Here is a 20,769-nt window from a genome sequence, read left to right as displayed (position 1 = left end):
AAAACATCATGTGATTTGCTTTATTGTGATGTTCTGGAACCAAAACCCATGGCATCTCCGAGTTGTGCCTGTAGTTTATGTGCAAATAGTGGACGGTATCGTTTCTCTTCTTCCTACCTGAGGCTCTTTGCCTTTTTGGTTTTTGGGGGGTTTGGGGTTTTTTCTTTTTCCAGCCACACCACATGGCTTGCAAGATTTTAGTTCCCTGACCAGGAATCGAACCTGGGCCCTCAGCAGTGACAGCACGGAATCCTAACCACTGGACCACCAAGGAATTCCCTCTTTCTTGTCTTCTTGTGCTAGCTTCCAGGTTGAGGCCCACCATCTCTTACGACGTCTTGTCTTTTTTCTAACCTAGAAGTTGTCCCTTTAAAAAATCTCACCACAGTGAGCTAGTCTACTGCAAAAACCCTTTGGCTGAAACCATGTAAAAATGCTGGGGAAAAAAAATAAATTTTGTTTCTGAACTCACAAAAAATATATAATGCAGTGCAAGAAGAGAAGCTGAAAGCCAGAACAGTGTACCGCAGCCTGCAGGGAAGAGGCACCTTGTCCTGATGACATGGGGACTCCCAACAAAGACCTTTCCATAAAACTAGGACCCTTTCAGGGCCAAAACATTAGACAACAAAATCAATGAAACCCAATTTGGTTCTTTGAAAATATCAGTAAAAGGGATAAACTTCTAGCTACAATGATCAAACAAAAAGGAGACAGAACACAAATTACAACATCAAGAAGGAAAAAGGGGACATCACTACAGATCCTACAGACATTGAAAGGACAATAAGAGAATATTGTGGACATTATTCTAATAGACTTGACATCCTAGTTGAAGTGAAAAAGAATTCCATGAAATATACACATTACTAAAAGTGACTCACAAAGAAAGAGAAAACCCAAACAGCCCCATCACAATTAAAGAAATTGAATTCATAATTTAAAATCTCACAAGAAAACTTCAGACCGAGATGGCCTGATTGGTAAGTTCTATCAACATTTAATGAAGAAATGATGTCATTCTATACAAACTTTCAGAAAATAGAGGAGGAGGAAACGCACACTACTGATCAGAGTATAAAAAGGTACGGGACTTCCCTGGTGGCTCAGTGGATAGGACTCCGCGCTCCCAAGGCAGGGGGGCCGGGTTCAGTCCCTGGTCAGGGGGCTAGATCCCACGTGCTGCAACTAAGAGTTCGCATGCCACAACTAAGGAGCCAGCAAGCTGCAACTAAGGAGCCCACGTCCCACAACTAAGGAACTAGCGCAACCAAAGGAAGAAAGACTATAAAAAGGTACAATCACATGAAAAACAGTTTGGCATTTTGAAAACATTAAACATGTACTACCATATGACCCAGCCATTCCTCTCCTAGGTATGAAAACACAGAGACCTTTAAGCACTGTTCTTAGCCGACTTATTCATAATAACCAAAGAGCTGGGAGCAGCCCAAGGGTCCATCAGTAGGCGAGTGGATGAACCCATTGCGTTGTAAACATGCATGTAAACATGCAAATAATTCTTAGCAATAAACAGATCAAATTATTGCTACACATTTGAACCTCAAAAACATGCTGAGCTAACAAATCCAGGAACAAAAGAATATACACCATATGATTCCATTTATATAGGACTCTAGGGAGGAAAAAAGTCCCAGTTAATCCCTCCCCAACTCTGCCCCAGCTAACCATTGACCTGTTCTCTGTCCCTGGGAAGTGGAACAAGGGAATATCTGCGGGGGCTGGAAATGTTCCATATCTTAATTGTGTGGTAGGTACCTCAGTGTACACATTTGTCAAAAACCATCAAGCTGTACACTTAAAATAGGTGCATTTTGTTTCATGTAAAGTACGACTGACTCTGCATAAAGCCCTGATTTGTAGTACTTTTTAATTTCCATGATCTAGACACTCCCACCACATCACTCAGCACAGAGCTGGGAAGGGGTGTGCATGGTCAGTCTTGTGTGGCAGTACAAGCCAGCTCTGGCACAATACCACTTGTCCCTCAGTCAAGTTGGTCTTGAAAAGAAAACAAAGAAACCCTGAAATATCATTACGGCAGGCTAAAATAAATAAGACTTTCAATGCCAAGTGTTGATGAAGACACAGAGCAGTGGAAATGCTGGTAAAAGCATAGATTGGCGATATCTATTAAAAGTTGACGCTTGGGCTTCCCTGGTGGCGCAGTGGTTGAGAGTCCGCCTGCCGATGCAGGGGACATGGGTTCGTGCCCCAGTCCGGGAAGATCCCACATGCCACTGAGCGGCTGGGCCCCTGAGCCATTGCCACTGAGCCTGCGTGTCCGGAGCCTGTGCTCTGCAACGGGAGAGGCCACAACAGTGAGAGGCCCACGTACAGAAAAAAAAAAAAAGTTGACGCTGTACATACCCAGGACCCAGCTGCGCCATGCCTGGGGCGTCCACAACAGAAGCGTGCACTACAGGTCACAGCAGCACTGTTCACTAAAGACCAAATACCCATCAGGAGTGAAGAGGTGGACAAGGGTCGTGCACTCACACAACGGGACACTTTACCGCACTCGGATACACGCCTCGTGACTTCACTTACAATACGACGCTCACAGGCAAGCGGTGCTAAGTGCAGGGTTGTGGTCACGTTGGGGGACACCGACCTTCAGCCACTGAACATTTTCTGAGCTCACATTTTGTGGACTTTTGTATGTGTTCCAATCCACAATTAAAACATTTTTGACAGAAAAATCTGTTTTCATCGTTGAGTGTCAGACCCTTTACACTGTATTTATTATATGAGCCCAGAGCTGGGTGTTTGTCTTTTCATAGACACGCGTAAGAAGGTGCTGTGCCCACTTGACTCCGGGTGGGGTTCCTGCACATCTTGTCTTGCGCTGTGACTGACACACTTTCCCTTTGCTGGTTGCCCATCGTGGAAGGGCTTTCTGTTCCCTGAGTTTGTGAACCTGCTGGGTGAGACTCAAAAGCCTCAGACAGCCCTCCCTCCCGCCCAGGGCAGTTTGGTTCTTTTCTAAAGTCAACGCTTGAATGCTGAGGGACCAGAGCAAGTTCACAAAGCCTCCCGAGATAGAGCTGGCGGCGCCCGGTTGGCCCACGTCTACCTGCAAGGACACCTTGCTCTGGGGCTGAAAGTCAGGAAAGCGGTGACGTGAAGCCGGCAGAACCAGATGACTCCTCTTACCTGCCTTTCCTCCTGCACGGGGTCCACAGTTCCATTTGTCCTGGGAGGGTCATCTGCGTCGCTGCCCCCGCTGGCGCTGGCTCGGTAGGGCTGCACCTGGGGCGAGGGCCTCAGCGCCAGCCAGCAGCTGCGCTCCCCGCGGGCACACATTTGCATCTCAATAACCGGGGCTGAAGCTGAAGGAGCCAGCTGTCAGAGCCTCGGGAGAAACGCGCCTTGTTCCTTTAAGGGGTGGGCTCAAGGCTCTTCATCAAGTGGCCTCCATCTCCCCGCTGGTCTTCACACTCACACAATTCTTCTAGACGAATAAAATATGAAGCACCATTAGCGAGCGCGTTATCAGGGGCCAACTGTGTCCCCATCAATGCCCCTCAGTCCATTGTGGCCGTCGTGCAGCTGCAGGGCTGGCGCCGAGCAAGCCGCCGGCTGGGCTGTCCCTCCATCCCGTCTGACCATCCCCACTGGGCACTGAGGCCATCAAGCCCTTTCACTGTCGTGTCCAGTGGAAGTGGATGGCACGTTCAGAGCTCATGCACTGTCCTGGGGGGACCAGGCCCGGCCAACGCCCCCCAGACGATGGCTCAGCCCCAGTGGATCCCATCCTCCCCTCACCCGCCAACTGTTCTTGTCGACTCAGTGCCATGAGCCCACCCCTTGCTGACCAATGCCCCTGGCTGCTCACTGACCCAGGGTCTCGGCACACAGGTCTGCCCCAGAGGCCTTCCCTGGCCCACCCCAACGCGTCCCTCACTAGGAGTCTCGAAACAGGTGTCCCTGGGCCTGGTGTTCCATACTCCTCAGTCCCCACACAAGGGCATCACCTCCACCAGTGAGAGCCTGCAGGTCAGCGGTGGTGGGTTAAATAGTGTCCCCCAAAGTTCACATCCACCCAGAACCGCAGAACATGACCTTAGAAATAGGGTCTTTACAGATGTGATCAGTTAAGAGGAGGTGATGCTGGGTTAGGCTGGGACTAAACCAATGTCCAGCGTCCTCACACCAGGAAGAGACACAGACACAGGGGAGGCCATGTGACCACAGAGGCAGAGACAGTGATGCGGCCACAACCCAGGGATGCCAGAGCCCCCAGAAGCAGGACGAGGCAGGAAGGATCTTCCCCTGGAGCCTCGGACTTCTGGCCTCAGACCGGGAGATGGGACATTCCTTTCTTCCTAAACCCCCCAGGTTATGCCCCTGTGCTGCGAGGACCCCCAGAGACCCAGACACTGGAGGAGGAGGCAGCACCTCTGGACTCAGGAGAGCCTCGCATGCCCAGATCTGGCCGTGCAGAGCATGGGGCCCAGGGTGGCCCCCACAACCACCCTCCTCGATGACCTGGGGGCAGGTGGGCAACCACCTCCCGGGGCAGCAGCCCCACCCAAAAGGGTCTGGGATGCAGGGCAGTGAGACGGACAGTTCTGCTCTGGGGACTGGCTCCACCCCATCAGCTCATGCAGGGGCCCCCACGCATCTGTGCCCTTGACCCCACCTGCCCCTCTGAGCCCTTCGCACCCAGCCAGGAGCCACTGGGACCCCTCGCCCCTGCCCAGGGGGCACACTGCCCTGGATACAGGCAAATTTTGGTATGAGTCCCTAGGGGAGTGGGACACTGGGCATTCACGGGCGACACCTAGGTAGGACAGGGGCCAAATTCCTCCCTAGATGGTGAGGCAGGTGCCCAGGTGGCCATGCCGGGAGGTACCAGCAGGCCCGCAGCCCAGGGCAGGGCTCTTTGAGCTCCTCCTGCCCAACGCAGAGGGGAGGCGCTGTGGGTGGCACCCACTTTCCATCACTAGCAGCTCCAGGCAGGAATACACTGGGAACTGACATAACAGGCACCATGGAACCACAGGCCCCTTGCTGGGAGGAAGAATCATAAGGACAGGCCAGGGGGAAACAGACCAAGAGGCTCCCTTCTGCTCTCAAGGGGAAGAGCCCCACCTGGGAGGGGACCCACCCCAACGCTCTGCCCTTCCCTAAGGGTGCCAACCTTGTCTGTCACCCTCCCCTGGCGTGCTGGATGGGCCAACCCCATGAGGAGCCGAGGACACAGGTCACCTGGTCCCTCATCTGTGACCCTCGGGGCCAGCTTAGGGGTTCAGAGGGAATCAGGTGCGGCCACAGGGCCTGAACAGTCTAGGCATCAACATCAACACTCCAGGTTTCCACAGGGACCGGGAGAACCAGACAGAAACAGGGCAGGCGGACCGACCGCAGGTTCTTGCCAAACATCTAAGAGACATTTGGGGTTTGGAATCGCAGATCAGGGCTGTGGGTGGCATCCTATTCCATAGACTTTTCTGGGGAGGAGAGACTCGCACCCTAAGAGAGAAAGAGGGGCCAGCAGAGTCGGCAAGGCCTACCTCAGATGTGTGGAGCCCCCGCACACACGTGTGCACACATGCAGGCACACAGGCACAGGGGTGTATCTTAAGTACACAGTTGTGTATATGACATTTCATACTAATATCACAGTTACGTAAACTGTGTGACTAGCTAGATATTTTGGAAATAGGAGTGACCACCAGACCTGACCCTCCACCCTGTGGGCCACAGCGGAGGCGGCCACGCTGGGCCTGCCTGGACTGACCTCCAAGCAGGTGGAAATAAGCTCCTGGCAAGCGCAGAACACACGGGTTCAGATGCCTCTTCCAAAGGAAGGTCCAGCATCCCGGGGGTGGGGGCACCTCGGCTGTCTGGCGCCCACACGTGTGGTCTCGCTTGCCTGTCCCCACCCCCTCCCCGAGGACACCCAGCAGCACAGCTGCTCTGAGGAGCCAAGATGGCACCAGGAGGACACCATCTGGCTGCAGGACCCCCAGCCCCCTGCCCAGAGCTGTGGCGGGTCCTGCCGGAGCCCCCAGCCCAGTCTGGGGCTGCACTGACTGACCCACCCAGGGTAGCTGTGGCAGCAATGAGCCAGGGTACGAGCCCCCAGTGCACACAGCCAACCAGCTCCTTCCACGTTTGCTGGTGTCACAGGGTCTTGGCTGGTGGGACACAGTTATCAAGGGGGTTCCCTTCTATCATCCCTGAGTGCTGGGGCAGGAATGGCTGCAAAGCCCCTGGGGGGCTTCCAGGTGGAGGCAGAAGCTAGAGGCCCTGACGCGGCTCTGCCCGCTGACCCCACCGAGACTCAGCACCTAATTACTCCTGCTCCCGTCCCAGGGCTGGCAGAGGATGCCCTGGAGGGGCTGCCAGCCAGGCCATGCCCTAAGGGTCAGGGGGACAGCTGCCTGGAGAGGAGGGGACGACACCTGAGACCACAAGCACCTCCTCTGCCTCAAAAAGGAAGACGCCAGGATCCCTGGACGCAGAGGCATCTCTCTTCCCCGGGTCAGGTTAGCAGGGAGATGGCAGAGCCAGGAAAACCTGGCACGCAGCCGCCTCTTCACAGGGTGAGAGGGGCAATGCCCCACCCGAGGCTGGGGGGACAGCTGGCCTGCCACTGTTGGGGCTCAGGCACCACAGCTGCACAGGCAGCCGAACCCCACTCAGACCCAGGAAGCAGAGCGCACACTGCCCGGAACTTCTATCTGTGCCGCGCAGCTGGCAAGGGCCAGAGGCAGCTCACGGCAGGGGGGGGGGGGGTTGGGGCTGGCATCGTCCACCCTTGGTCAGGGTGCCCACAGGTCCCTAAACAAGGTGGGGTGCTGAGCCCAGGTCCCTGCAAGCAGCACAGGGTACAGTGGCCCATCCCTTCCTGGACGGGCGCCCAGGGCCAGTGCTGAGCTATCCTTACCAGCCTGCAAGGTGGGAACCCACATGCACCTCACAGCTCAGGGACAGAAGCCGAAGGGCTTTGTGGAAAGACTTGCCCACCCTGATGATCCCGCAGCCCCAGCCTCTGAGCTGAAACCGGTGAGTCTCTCGCAGCCTTCTCAGGACCAGTGGGTCCAAGCTGGGGCCAGGAAAGGAAGGCACCCCTCCACCGACAGGAGCAGGGCACACCCCACACCTGGAGCCACACCAGAGAGCAGCCCACAGGGTCAGGCAGCAGGGGAGGCTGCTGCCAGGGCCCCATCATCCTGCCTTACCGGGATAGGCCCCAAATCCAATGATAGTGTCCTTACAGGAGACAGAAGAGGACAGACACAGACTGAGAAGAAGTCACGTGAAGATGGAGATGGGAGCCCCCAGAAGCTGGAAGAGGCTGGAAGGATCCTCCCATGGAGCCTCTGTCTTGGTCTGACTTCTGGCCTCCAGACTGTGAGAGGATGAGGGTCTCCTGTTCTTACCACCCAGGTTGTGGTGATCTGATCTGGCAGCCCCAGGACACTAGCACACCCACCATCCCGCTCTAGTGTGGGTGTGATGGGGGCGGCCCCTTCCCCAGGCTTCTTCCGACTTCTCTGGTCAGCCCTGGGGGCACACCCTTGGCCCTGGCTTCAATGGACACACCCAAGTCAGAAGCAGAAACACCCCTCCTTTGATAACTTAGATGAAATGGACCAATTCCCCCAAAATCACAAACAACCAAACTCACCCAAAATGTAATAGATACTGAATAGTACTATAATTGTCAAAGACGTTGAATTTTCAGTTAAAACTATGGAAGAGAAATGTCCAGACCCAGGTGGTTTTACTGGTGAATTCTACCAAACATTTAAAGAAAAAGTAACACCAATCCTACCCGATCCCTTCCAGAAAGTAGAAAAGGAGGGAACACTTCCGAGGTCAGCATTACCCAAATCAAAGCCAGAAAGGACAGACAAGAAAACCACAGACCAACATCACTCATGAAATAGAAAATGAGCCAGCAACCAAGTGGGCTCAGGTTCAAAATTTGAAAATCAAAAGACCAAATAAGAAACACCACATAATCATATCAACAGATGAAGAAAAAACATTAGACAAAATTCAATATCTATTCATGATAAACAACAACCACCACCTCTCAGCAAATTGGAACAAGAACTTCCTGAACCTGACAAAGGGCATCTACACACCCACAGCTGCCCCTCTCCCCCGTGCCCCCTCCTCAGTGGAGAAAACCATACAGCGGTCTGGCTGGGAACCGACCCCTCTGTTCTGAGGAGCTGGGCAAGAGCGGGGAGGGGGCAGACAGTCCAGAAAAGGCAGGATGGCCACCACTGTCAGATGGGAGAAGCTGGCAGACAAGCTCCATGTCCCAGCCAGAGCATCACAGAAAGGCCACCTCCCCCAGGGCAGGGGCCCCGGCCCAGGAGCCGCCCGTGTGTCCCAGGGTCTAGTGCTGAACCATGGTCAGGCCCAGGGTGGGCCTGCAGACGCCCCCGCCCCCTGGGGTCCTCAGAGGCTGGGTCTGAAGGGGCTGCACCCCTGGTGTGGTCGCCCTCAGGTCCAGGCTCAGCCCGGGTGTGCCCTCCCAGCAGCTCTCAGGTGGGGGACCCTGAAGGGGCGTCAACACGTCAGCAGGACCCCTAGGGACTGTCATAGGCGACAGCTGGAGGTGAGAGGCTGGAGCTAGGCCTCGAACTTGCAGGTTCACAGCTCACAGCATCTAGGCCAGGCAGCCTCCCCACGCATCATTCCAACATGTCAATAACTTCACGGGGATTTTCATCCTCCTGAGGTGAGAGCTTGACAAGGCCTGTGTATCGGCCGCAGGGCATCCCCCAGAGCCAGCCCCTCCAAGAAGGGCCTTGACTGGCCTGTGGCTTCGGACCCTGGCCTCACTCAGACTGACGTCCAGTGCCCGCGGGCAGCGCTCAAGCACAGAGCTGGGCCGAGGGACGCTGGCCTCCCAGCTCACAGCCCAACGTAGTGTAAACATTTGGTAGAATCGCAGTGAAGCGGCTGGGGCGTTCCTCCAGGGAGGTTTTTAAACCACTAACCTAATCTATTTCTTACAGGTCTTAGCTTCTGACAGTGAGAAAAGGCAAAGGGAAAAATAACGAAAAGCACACAGATGTGAGTCTCCTGGTCTTCCTCACACAGGAGAGAAGGAACCCGCCTCCTTCCTGGCTGTTTCCCGACCAAATGTGATTTAAACATCACCTCTCCTGATGACGCCATTCCTGACAGATGTGGCAGCGGGGACCCTTGTCTCCAGGTCTCTGTCCCGTGGAGACGCCTCCAAACAGGAAAGCGGCGAATCCCCTGACGGTCCCGCGGCCAGGATTCGGCCCCTGCAGGTGACCCGGCCTGCTCGGAGTCTGCACCTGGCCCCAGCCTGACCCCACACAAACGACCGAGGAGACCCCAGACACATCCAGGCCCCCTACCTGGGCACATCCAGCTGGCAGCGACCCCCGCACGCCACGTCCAACACCTGACCCTCACCCTGCTTCCCTGCCCCCTGCCCCCTACCCCAGCCCCACTCCTTCCCCCCACAGCCCCCCTCCCCGCCGTTGCCTCCACCCCACCCAAAGCGCGCTCCCCACCTCAGCTCCACCTGCCCAGCCTGAGCCCCTCCCCCATCCACTCACAAGCCCCCACCTCCCCATGGCCCCACATACGCTGCCATCCCCGGGGGACCAGCCCGACAGCGGGTCACCGCAGCGCAAATCAACCTGGACCCCGTCCCTTGAACGTACCCACCAGCTCACTCGATTTCTCTTCCCTCATCTCTGAACGGACGCTGGAGACCTCATGCGCAATCAGCAGGAAAGCAAGCCCACCACCTGCGGACAATCATACTCAGGCCTCCGCCTCCGAACCGCTCACCTTTCTGCTCAGGGTGCACGCAGGTGGGGAGGGGGCGCGGGGTGGGGGTCCCACGGGAGAGAGGACGAGCCCCACTGACCACAGCCCAGGCCCAAGTGGGGCCCAGACCCTACTGTGACCAGGGCCCTGAATGCGGGTGGGGCCTGCCACAGGACTTGAAAAAGGTGCTGGGACTCCTGTGATTACCCTCGCCAAGGGCTTCACGCCACCCACCTGAGCCTCGTTGAGACGCCCACACACAAAGACTGCAGCCTCCACCTGTACTGCCCTAGTGGGGCTAGCTGGGCGGGGCCTCACACCCACGGACCTGAGAGATGATGGTAAACAGGTGTAGCTCAAGCCGTGGAATTGTGGAAATCTGTTACACAGCCACAGAAATCTAATTCAGTCACAAAGGAAGCATCAGCGAGTTCCATGAAGTAGAAGTGTTATAGAACTGATCATAATGCAATAAGACCACAAGTTGTTAACAGTGTCAAAAAGCAGACAGAAAAAGACTTTCATGTGGAAAATTTTTTTTAAACTATTAACTCTTGGATGAGTGGGGAAATACAACCGAAAGTATAGAATTTCTAAAAAAAATGACGTGAAAACACTACACATCAGAATCTATGAAATACATTTAAAGCACTAATCATAGAGCAATTCACAATATTAAACATTTTTATTTAAAAAGATGAAAACAAGTTAAATTCCCAACCCAAACAAAGCTTAGAAAAAGAACTAAGTAAATCAATAGAGAGCATAAGAGAGGAAATAATAAAAATGAGAAGAGGCATTACAGGGTAAAGAACAGAACAAACACAATTATGATTAGTAAACCAAAATCCTAATTTTTAAATTAACAGAATAGGTCATCCATTAGTTAAGTTAATTGAGAAAATAGAAGAAAACCAAAAAAAAAAAAAAAAGAAATAATAAGAGGAGGACTTCCTTGGTGGCGAAGTGGTTGAGAGTCCACCTGCCAATGCAGGGGACACAGGTTCGTGCCCCGGTCCGGGAAGATCCCACATGCCGCAGAGCGGCTGGGCCCGTGAGCCATGGCCGCTGAGCCTGCATGTCCGGAGCCTGTGCTCCACAACGGGAGAGGCCGCAACAGTGAGAGGCCCGCATACCGCAAAAAAAAAAAAAAAAAAGAATCCACCTGCCAATGCAGGGGACACAGGTTCAAGCCCTGGTCCAGGAAGATCCCACCTGCCGTGGAGCAACTAAGCCTGTGTGCCACAACTACTGAGCCTGCACTCTAGAGCCCACAAGCCACAACTACTGAGCCCACATGCCACAACTACTGAAGCCCACGCACCTAGAGCTCATGCTCCATAGCAAGAGAAGCCACCACAATGAAAAGCCCACACACCGCAATGAAGAGTAGCCCCCGCTCACCGCAACTAGAGAAAGCCTGCACACAGCAATGAAGACCCAACGCAGCCAAAAATAAAAATAAAAATTAATTAATTAATTAATTAATTAATTAATTAAAAAATAAATTAATTGATTAATTTTTTAAAAACTGGCCCTGTTAGAGATGGAAAACTTAGACCCATTTCCATGGAAGAAATAAAGTTACCAGGAAACACTCAGCCCCCTCTCCCCCCAAAAAGGCAATAGGCACAGGTAATTTCACAGATAAATTCTACCAAATCTTTAAGGACCAGATGGTCTTTCTTTATTTTTTGGAGTACAGTTGCTTTACAATGTTGTGTTAGTTTCTGCTGTACAGCAAAGTGAATCAGCTATACATATACATATATCCCCTTTTTTGGATTTCCTTCCTATTTAGGTCACCACAGAGCAAGGGACCAGATGGTCTTAAAGCTTTACAAATTATCCCACAGCATTGAAGATGAGGGGAAAACTTTTATACTCTTTTTTTTTTTTATACTCTTTTTCTAAAGCAAGAAGAACATTGGTAACCTAACTATAATAAAGACAGTATGAAAGAAGACATTTACAAGCCAATATCACTTATGAATATTGATGCAAAAGCACCAACTAAAACATTGCCTATCAGAATACAACCCCATACAAGGAAAATAAGACAACACAGCCAAGGGGAATTTATCCCAAGACTCCAAAGTTGCTTCACTATCAGACATTCCAGACATAAAATTCACTATATTGACAGATTTCAAGAGAAAAATCATGATTCTCTCCATAGGTGCAAAAAAAGCCCTGACAAAATTTAATGCCCATTCCTGATAAAAATATAAACAGTAAGGAAAATAGATATTGATAGATAGATACTTTCTTCACAAAACAAAATATATATACCATTTCCTAAACCCATCACCCCCCTGAACAAGAGATGCTACTGTCAGCACTGTACAGAGGCATTAGCCATTGTAATCAGACAAGAAAAATCAGTGAGGATCATAAGAACTGGAAAAGAAATGAAACTTTCTCTATTTGCAGAGGCTATGATCATCTACCTGGAAAACCTTAGAGCAATGCTGTGCAATTAAACTTCTTGTGATGATGGAATGTTCCACATCCTCCATGTCCAAAACAGGACCCACCAGCCACATGCAGCTATTGAGCTTTGAAATAGGGCTCCTGTGACTGAGGAACCGAGTGTTTGGTTTCATTTCATTTTATGTGCATACATACATTTATTTATTTATTTATTTTATGTATTTATTTATCTTGGTTGCGTTGGGTCTTCGTTGCTGTTCGCGGGCTTCCTCTAGTTGCAGCGAGCGGGGGCTACTCTTCACTGTGGTGCGTGGGCTTCTCACTGCAGTGGTTTCTCTTGTTGTGGAGCATGGGCTCTAGGCACGTGGGCTTCAGTAGTTGTGGCATGTGGGCTCAGTAGTTGTGGCTCACGGGCTCTGGAGCACAGGCTCAGTAGTTGTGGCGCATGGCCTTAGTTGCTCCACAGCATGTGGGATCTTCCCGGACCAGGGCTCAAACCCGTGTCCCCTGCATTGGCAGGTGGATTCTTAACCACTGTGCCACCAGGGAAGTCCCTGCACATATATTTTTATCAGCAATGGGCATTAAATTTTGTCAGGGCTTTTTTTGCACCTATGGAGAGAATCGTGATTTTTCTCCTGAAATCTGTCTATATAGTGAATTTTATGTATAGAATTTCTGATAGTGAAGCAATTTCGGAGTCTTGGGATAAACCCCCCTTGGTTGTGGTGCTTTATTTTCCTTATATAGGGTTGTATTCTGATGGCCAACGTTTTGGTTAGTGCTTTTGCATCAGTATTCAACAGCTACAAGTGAATATCACATTGGACAGCAGGTCTGGCCATAGAGAATCAATGGGGAAAATTGACTCAAACAATAAGCGAGTTCACAAAGGCATGAAATTATCACACAGAAATCCAGAGCTTCACGTCCACACAAAATAACTCCCATCAACATCAGACACCAAGAAGATGAAACACTTTGGAATTAACCTAACAAGTGTGCAAAAGTCATTATTGGGACAATTAAAGAAATGTGAGTACAAATTGCAGATTAGAGAACACCTAGTATTGTATCGAGGTTAACATCCCGATTTTGACTTATGCTTCGGTCATAGGAGAATGAACGCCCATGTTTAGGAAACACACCCCTCGAATATTTAGGGTTGAGGGGGGCACCATTATGCAACTTAATCTCTGAAGACAAACATAGGAAACATTGACTTTTGGGTGATCTGGGAGAAAGGAATGCAGGATTCACTGACCTATTTTTGCAACTTTTCTCTAAATGCGAGATCATTTCACAATAAAAAGTTAAAGAACTGAATTATAAATGCCACGCTCTATGACCTGGCACTGCCTTGCAGGAACTTGGGTCACACTTGTGCCTGTGAGAACAGCTTCTACAAAGAGCTTCTCTGTTATATCCATACTTTCTACTACCTTCTAACATCACTAAATTATGTGCGTCCTAACACAGCGGCTCCTTACATCCACCAAAGAAGGGCCGGGCAGATGGAGACAACCCCCCACACACAGACCACAGAAGGTGCAGAAGGGTGTGTATGTGGAGGGCTCTGTTCACACAGAATGTCCCCAGGACACCGAGAAACGCGGGGTGGCCATCTCTCGGGGAGGAACTCGGAGCACTGGGGTGGGGAAAAAATTCATGTTTCAGTACATATCCCTAAAAATTAAATATTTTAAAACTTAAATAATTTTGATACTGTCAAATACAAGATGGTACAGCCGGAACCCTGCTATGGGCTGAATTGTGTCCCCCAAAATAGATGTTGACATCCTGACCCACAACATCTCAGAATGGGACCTTGTCTGGAAACAGGGTCTTTGCAGATGTAGTTAGTTAAGATGAGGTCTTACTGGAGCAGGGCGGCCCTCATCCGCTAAGACTGGTGGCCTTCTAGGAGGAAGAGGCAAGACACAGCCGTATGAAGATGGAGACGGATGGGGGATACGTCCAAAGGCCAGGACGCCAAGGGTTGCAGGCAGCAATAGAAGCTGGAAGAGGCAGGAGAAGCCTCCCCTGGAGCCTCAGAGGGAGCGGCCTGATCTGACTTCTGGCCTCCAGACAGTTAGGGGATGCACTTTTGTGGTTTGAAGCCCCAAGCCTGTGTGTTAGGCAGCCCTGGGAAAAGTAACACAGACCCTGAAAGCAAACAGGCCTGAGCCCAAGGTGCAAACATCAGCCCATCAGCCAGCCTGCAAGCTCCGGCCCAGGAGCAAGGACACCCCCTCCCTGGTCGGTCCCTGTCACAGGATGTAGACTTGGCCCCACTGCTGTAGCCAGAAACCACCTCCGGTTTGTCAAGTCCAAACGTGGGCTCTTTCAAATGCTAATTGGGATGCAGAGGGGGCCCCCCAAAGGAAAAGAAATAATGGGCAAAGCAGGGCCCTAAAGGAGATGTGAGGGGAGAGAAGGGACGGGAGGCAGACAGGAAGCAAGGACACGGAAGACAGGGGGTCTGCACACACTATGCCACGTCTGTGCGCTGCCCGAGGGGGTGGGGTCCAGACCAGAGAGCGGCGGGGACGGCAACAAAGAGCCCAGCAGAAAGTCTAGTGACGGCAGTGTCCAGCACAGGTAGGAACTCAGCCGCACCGACGTTTGCAGGGCGACCCCAGGTGACCAGCCCTGCTAAACAGTTGTGTCCACCAAGAGAGGACTTTGTCAGCCCCGGGTGTCACTGGGGTCGTCCACTCACCGGAGGAGCCAGGCAGGGCCCCGCTTCACACGCAGACGCAGGAGCAGGTGCCGCGGCCAACACGCCTCACCCTGGTTCCACACATTAGTGTCTTAGCTGTGCCAACATGCTCACACACATACACACGTGTGCACAGGCACACCCCAGCTTTGAGGAGCCCTTCTGCCTCCTTATTCACTTACTCCCAGACCAGCTTTGCCCTTTCTAGATGGGTCGGAACAAGGCAGGCATCCTTACCAGGGACAGGAGCCACAGAGCAGGCGTCCACAGCCGCAGGGCTGGGAGTGGTTACGCCGGAGGACCAAGAACAGAGACAAGTGCTCTGACCAGCAGGACTGGGGTTCTGCTGTCGAGGTAGCGAGTCACTCACACACACAGGCAGAAATTCGAGGGAGGCTGTGGAGTTGGGTGGAATCGGGAGGCATATGGGTGTGAACTCAGTTTCAATCCAAGTGGCTACAGACCAAAGTGCACAAACGTGTGTGTGCACGTTCACGTGTTCCTTAGCTCCGTCCAAGAGCACCTAGAGTACTTTCCAAATCCTACCTCTCACTGAAGGCACCAGGCTCTGCAGAGTGGCCACGTCCAGGGCTGGGCGGGGACAGAAGAGCCTGAACACCTTCAGTCCAGAGAGTAAGGATAGACCCACAAAGAGGGGCTCCCACCGGCCAAGGCCCAGACTCTGGGGCAGGAGCATGAAATAGGACATTGAATGAATGAATGAATGAATGAATGAACGGAGAGTCCAACAAGGAGCAAGACCTTTGGAGTTCTAAGGTTACGGCGGGGGAAAGAGGCATGGCGGACACGGTGCTGATGGACCATCACAGTGAACACTGCCAGAAACAAGCCACATGGAAATCACGCCCTCCCAATCCTGCTTAGGTGAACACGTGTGAAACCCCTGTCCTGAAGCAACATTAGACACACCCAAACTGAGGTCCCCACGAGGCCATGGTCCCCGCTCTTCAAAAGCTGAAGGTCACCAAGTCCAGACAGAGGGGACGGAGATGTTCGCATGCTGGCCTGTCCTCCAGGCCCACCATGCATCAAGACTGACACAGGGTCCACCCAGGTGGGCTTGGGACATGCTGACTTGTCATTGCGTCTTCCCTTCCCAAAAGACCCTACAGCACAGATTAGCTTTTATGTTGAATTTGCTTTGGCTTTTCCCTAAGAACTTGGTGACCCTCCCTCGGCACAGAGACCTCCCAGAATCCAGGGGGCAGGACCCAGAGGGAAGACCTCAAGGATTTTTTGCTCCAGGCAAGACCTCTGCTCTCAGAGGGCGGGCGCGGGAGGTCTGCCTTCGGAGCAAGTTCCTCCTTCCCAGGGGTGCAGGCAGAGCCACAGCTCTGGGCCAGGGCCAGGGTCAGCTCTGGGTCAGGGCCAGGGTCAGCTCTGGGCCAGGGCCAGGGTCAGCTCTCAGAGAGAAGGCCCTTCCTTTCTTCCCAGCCATCTGACCTACCCCAAATGGGCACCCCTCACAGTGTTTTCTAGGAAGCCATTTCTCCATCTTCTGGTCCCCTGCGGCATCGAATGGGACCCCTGAGGCACTGTCACCCTCACTATGGCCAGGGCGGGGGCGGGGGGGGGGGGCGGGGGGACAAGGAACCTGGTGTGCTTTCCGGGCCGGTGACAATGAAAGCAGACTTCCCCTAAACCCAACAGCCCGCTCGGCCCCTCTGCCTGTGGGGACTCACCCCGCGTGGCCCAGGCTGGGGCTCCAGGCAGCAGCACCAGCTGGTGGAGCCGCAGCTCCTCCTCCAGAGTGTGCCCCCCAGGCCCATCCTGCCTGCTCCCCACAGCTGCCTGGGGCAAGCTTGCTGCTTCTCTTCTCTGTGTGTATTTTCTCTGGAGCCCGACCCATGGGCTTTTCTGCATTCTCTTTGAGATAAAAATCAAAAACAAATCTTTAAAGACCATCTCCAAAAACCACAGAATGGCTGGAATTAAATAAAAATAAAGCTTGTGGTTTTCCTTTCAGGAACTTCCTGCTTATCTGAAATGCACAGAGTCAGCAGCACCTCGGAGCCCGGATGGAGGTTCCCGGGGCCTCAGCCTTGGGATGGGGTCATCCCAGCAGGTGACTGGCCACCCTGTCCCGTTGTGCATCACGGGAGGGGGACGGTGGCCAGACCTGCTGGCCTAACGCCAATATACACGTGTGTGCAGTCCACGTGGGGGCTGACGAGTGTCCCCAAATATCCACATCCACCCTGATCTGTGCCCAGACTGTTCTGTGTTCTCTTACGAGACGGTCGGACACGTGTGGGCACAGAAGAATAGCTCGGGAAGACAAAGTTTATTAGACTCAGGGGTCCTAGAGATGAGGCCACACATGCAGGGCCATGGGGAAGCACCCTAGTGGAAGCAGAAGTCAGGGGGAGGCCTAGGAGAGCCTTTATCAGTTCCGGGAGTGCTGGGGTTGTCCCCAGCTGTCTGGTCCCTCTTCCTGGGTGATTAAGGGCAAGGGGGAATGTTGGCACCGTGTGTGAGAGGTGGATAAAGAGGTGGTGTGGGGTCTGGAAGCAAAAAGTTTCTTAAGATGTCAAGACATCACAAGGTACAGAAAATGGCAAAACATGATGAATACAACCTGAATATCAGGTTATGACATTATTTGGAAACGGGGTCCTTGCAGGCGTAATAAAGTGAAGGATCTTTAAGATGAGATCATCCTGGATCAGGGCGGCCCTCAATCCAACGACTGGAGTCCTGACAGAGGAGAAACCACGCAAAGATGAAGGTAGAGGCTGGAGTGACGCGGCCACAGCCCAGGGACACCTGGTGCCCCAGAGGCTGGACAAGCCCGGAAGGACCCTCCCCCTTCCAGCCCCCGAGAGCCTCCACAGGCAGCACAGCCTTGAGACACCTGAATCTCTGATTCAGGCTCCAGACTGCAAGAGAACCAGTGTTGTCTCGGGCCCCCAGTTGGTGGTGATTTGTTGTTCCCTGAATCTGCGGTCCCAGAAACATTCCAAGGGATTTCGGCATCATCTTGAAACAGCCTTGAGAAACCAATAAAACTGTCCATTAAACTTTCCTTTCAGCTGCCATGAGAGCACCTTTGGGACGACATTAAAATTTGGGGGCAGGAGGACGGAAAGGATGCTTTTTGGTGGGTGCTGTTAGTCTGCCAAAACTGGCACCACAGAAGGATAATTGGGAGGTTTTCACCTGGAAAGCCTGTCGTTTATGACCAGGTCCTTCTGACCGCGTCCTGGACCACAGGTTCCTCCCAGGCGCCAGGTAACACATACTGGGATCCGCCCACGTCTGAATACAGCACAAAAATCTCCCTTGTTGCAAGTGGAGAGCTTTCCCACACGATTAATTTAAGATGCCGGGACACGTGGGGGCGAGGCATCTGAAACCTGCTCCAGATCTCTGCTGAATTCCACGTAGAATTTATGCGTATCTACGGATCGCCAGGAATAGATCTATCATACTAACGACTGCAGGCCTTAACAGCACTCACACACATCTAGTGGCAAGTAACAGAACTGCAGGAACACAGGTGAAAAGGAGAATCTGGCAGCTTCAGAAGCAGTCTTGTGCTCATCACAAAATTCCCACCTGTACTTGTCTCTCCCTACCCTGAAGATCACTCTCTTAGAATGTATATTCCACGCAGCCTTATCAGCCAGGAAGACTTTGTCATACTTTCTGATCCACGTTAGTACCGTGAAATAAAAATGAGTTTTATTTTTAGAAAATTTTCCAAATGCAAACCATAACATAAAATTTAATGTGATTTTTCTTTCAGGCCATATTGTCTCAAAATCCTGACAGAGCCTCCTAGAGGTGGGGGCCGGGTACCCATCTGAAAATCACTCTTCTGGGAAAACTGACTTAATGATCATGAAAAGATATGGACTGCTTCACACACTTGCGTGTCATCCTTGCACAGGGGCCGTGCTAATCTCTGTATCGTTCCAGTTTTAGTGCATGTGGTGCTGAAGCCAACACCATGTGGAATTTAAACCGAGACTCGCATGAATAACGCCGATGTCCGCGCCCCCTGTAACCAACAACCGCCTTAGGGGGCTTCCCCAATGTGTTTCATCAGCTCCTCCAGACCAATCTAAGTCTTAGTTTTTGTGCAGAATAATCTTTCTTCCTTGTATTGATGTGGGAAGAAATAATAGTTGTTTTCACAATTCACCATCCATACACGGGTAACAGAAGATAGTCGCCTATCAGAACACAGCTTTGCTAAAAGTGGCTGGTTGGGAGGCAAACTCCTAATTGTACTTGGATGGGACAGTGGGTTAACTTTGCCAAGAAGGAGAGTTTGGAAGGGAAAAGAAGATATAGACAAGGAATCAGATTAATTTCTTTTGTGCAGCAAAATATTCTATCAGCTTACGGCTATAAAGTTCTAACAACTAACAAGCTTTACTGAAGAGAAGAAAGAAACCACACACTGGCCAACATGGAGCCCAAGGCCCAAAGCTGTCTTCGACTTGAAGAGATTGGAGCAAAAGCAAAGGCACTCGTGAAACAAAAGCAGAGAGGCTCGAAGGGAGCTGCACACATCAGTATTTTCAACGAATAAACATCCGCAGGCACCTGTTTGCTGGGAACCAAGAGAGAAGAGCAAAGACTTTAGAAAAAAGCAGGGAGTGAGGCGCGGGCCATGGGGACTAAAAGTCATCTAATTTTATCTGGCTTCTTTCCAACGGTAAAATCTAATCCATCATTTTCTCTGGGTGAAAGCTCTTAATGAAAATTTAGAGAGTGCAACTGAAATTTAGAATTCTCTGGGGATTCTGCTGGGAAGATATCTAACAGCCACACAAAACTCACCGCAGCCAAACCTGTCAAGAGAACAGACCACGTGGGAAGCCGTGGGGCTGTACCGTGGCTCCCGGACCTCCGTGCCCCTTGCCACCACAGGAAACATCCTCCTCCTGCCGGGGAGGAGGGGGTGGCTCCTCCAAGACCCCAGCTTACAGCTCTCAGCTTGTGAAACCCTGTGGGAAGGGCCGGATGGAGAGAGGCGGCCTCTCAGCACCACACACTTGCACCCTTGACACCATCCCCTGTCCTCACTCGGACGGATGGGGAAGGAGTCTCGCTTGTCTCCCTCGTGCAACCATCACACCTGTCTAGTTCCGGACTTTTCCATCACTCAAAATGAAACCCCACACCCATTAGCAGTCACTCCCCACCCCCTCCCCCAGCCCCTGGCACCCGCTGATCTGTTTTCTGTCTCTCGATTTACCTGTTCTGGATGTTTCACACACAAGTGAACTCATGTCATGTATGTGGCCCTTTCTGTCTGGGCTCTTTCACTTAGAATAACGGTTTCAAGGTTCATCCACATTGTAGTGTGTCAGCACTTCATTCCTTTTTACAGCGGGATGATGCCCCCTTGTACGGATGACCACGTTCTGTTTATCCATCATTCGTCAATGGACACGGGCTCTTTCCACCTTACGGCTGCAGTGACTGTGCAGGAATGACCATGGGCAGGCAGGTATGTGCTCAGATGCCTCTTTTCAATTCTCTTGGGTGTGCACCCAGGAGTGGAGTTGCTGGGTCACCTGATAGCTCTGTGCTTAACCTTCTGAGGAACCTCCAGACTGTTTCCCACAGCGGCTACACTGATTTACATCCCCACCCGCCATGCACGAGGGTTCCAATTTCTCCACATCTACGCCAGCACTTGTCATTTTGCATTTTTATTATAACCACCAGAGAGGGGGCAAATGGTATCTCGTGGTGGTTCTGATTTGCATTTTGCCAAGTATCTTTTCAGGTGCTTATTGGCCATCTACCTATCTTCTCTGGGGAAGTGCATT

General features: G+C 52.1%; 2 non-coding genes across 2 annotated transcripts; both read right to left on the bottom strand.

The window, feature by feature from the left end:
• Positions 1–201: 201 nt before the first annotated feature.
• Positions 202–274, bottom strand: TRNAD-GUC. The gene has a single exon. It is a non-coding gene; the product is annotated as a tRNA-Asp (tRNA).
• Positions 275–18,827: 18,553 nt separating this feature from the next.
• LOC116741074 lies at positions 18,828–18,931 on the bottom strand. The gene has a single exon (XR_004346048.1). It is a non-coding gene; the product is annotated as a U6 spliceosomal RNA (small nuclear RNA).
• Between the last annotated feature and the right edge of the window lie 1,838 nt (positions 18,932–20,769).

This window comes from Phocoena sinus, chromosome 15 (genome assembly GCF_008692025.1).
Source record: "Phocoena sinus isolate mPhoSin1 chromosome 15, mPhoSin1.pri, whole genome shotgun sequence".
Taxonomy (NCBI): domain Eukaryota; kingdom Metazoa; phylum Chordata; class Mammalia; order Artiodactyla; family Phocoenidae; genus Phocoena; species Phocoena sinus.
This window is presented reverse-complemented; position numbering and strand designations above follow the sequence as displayed.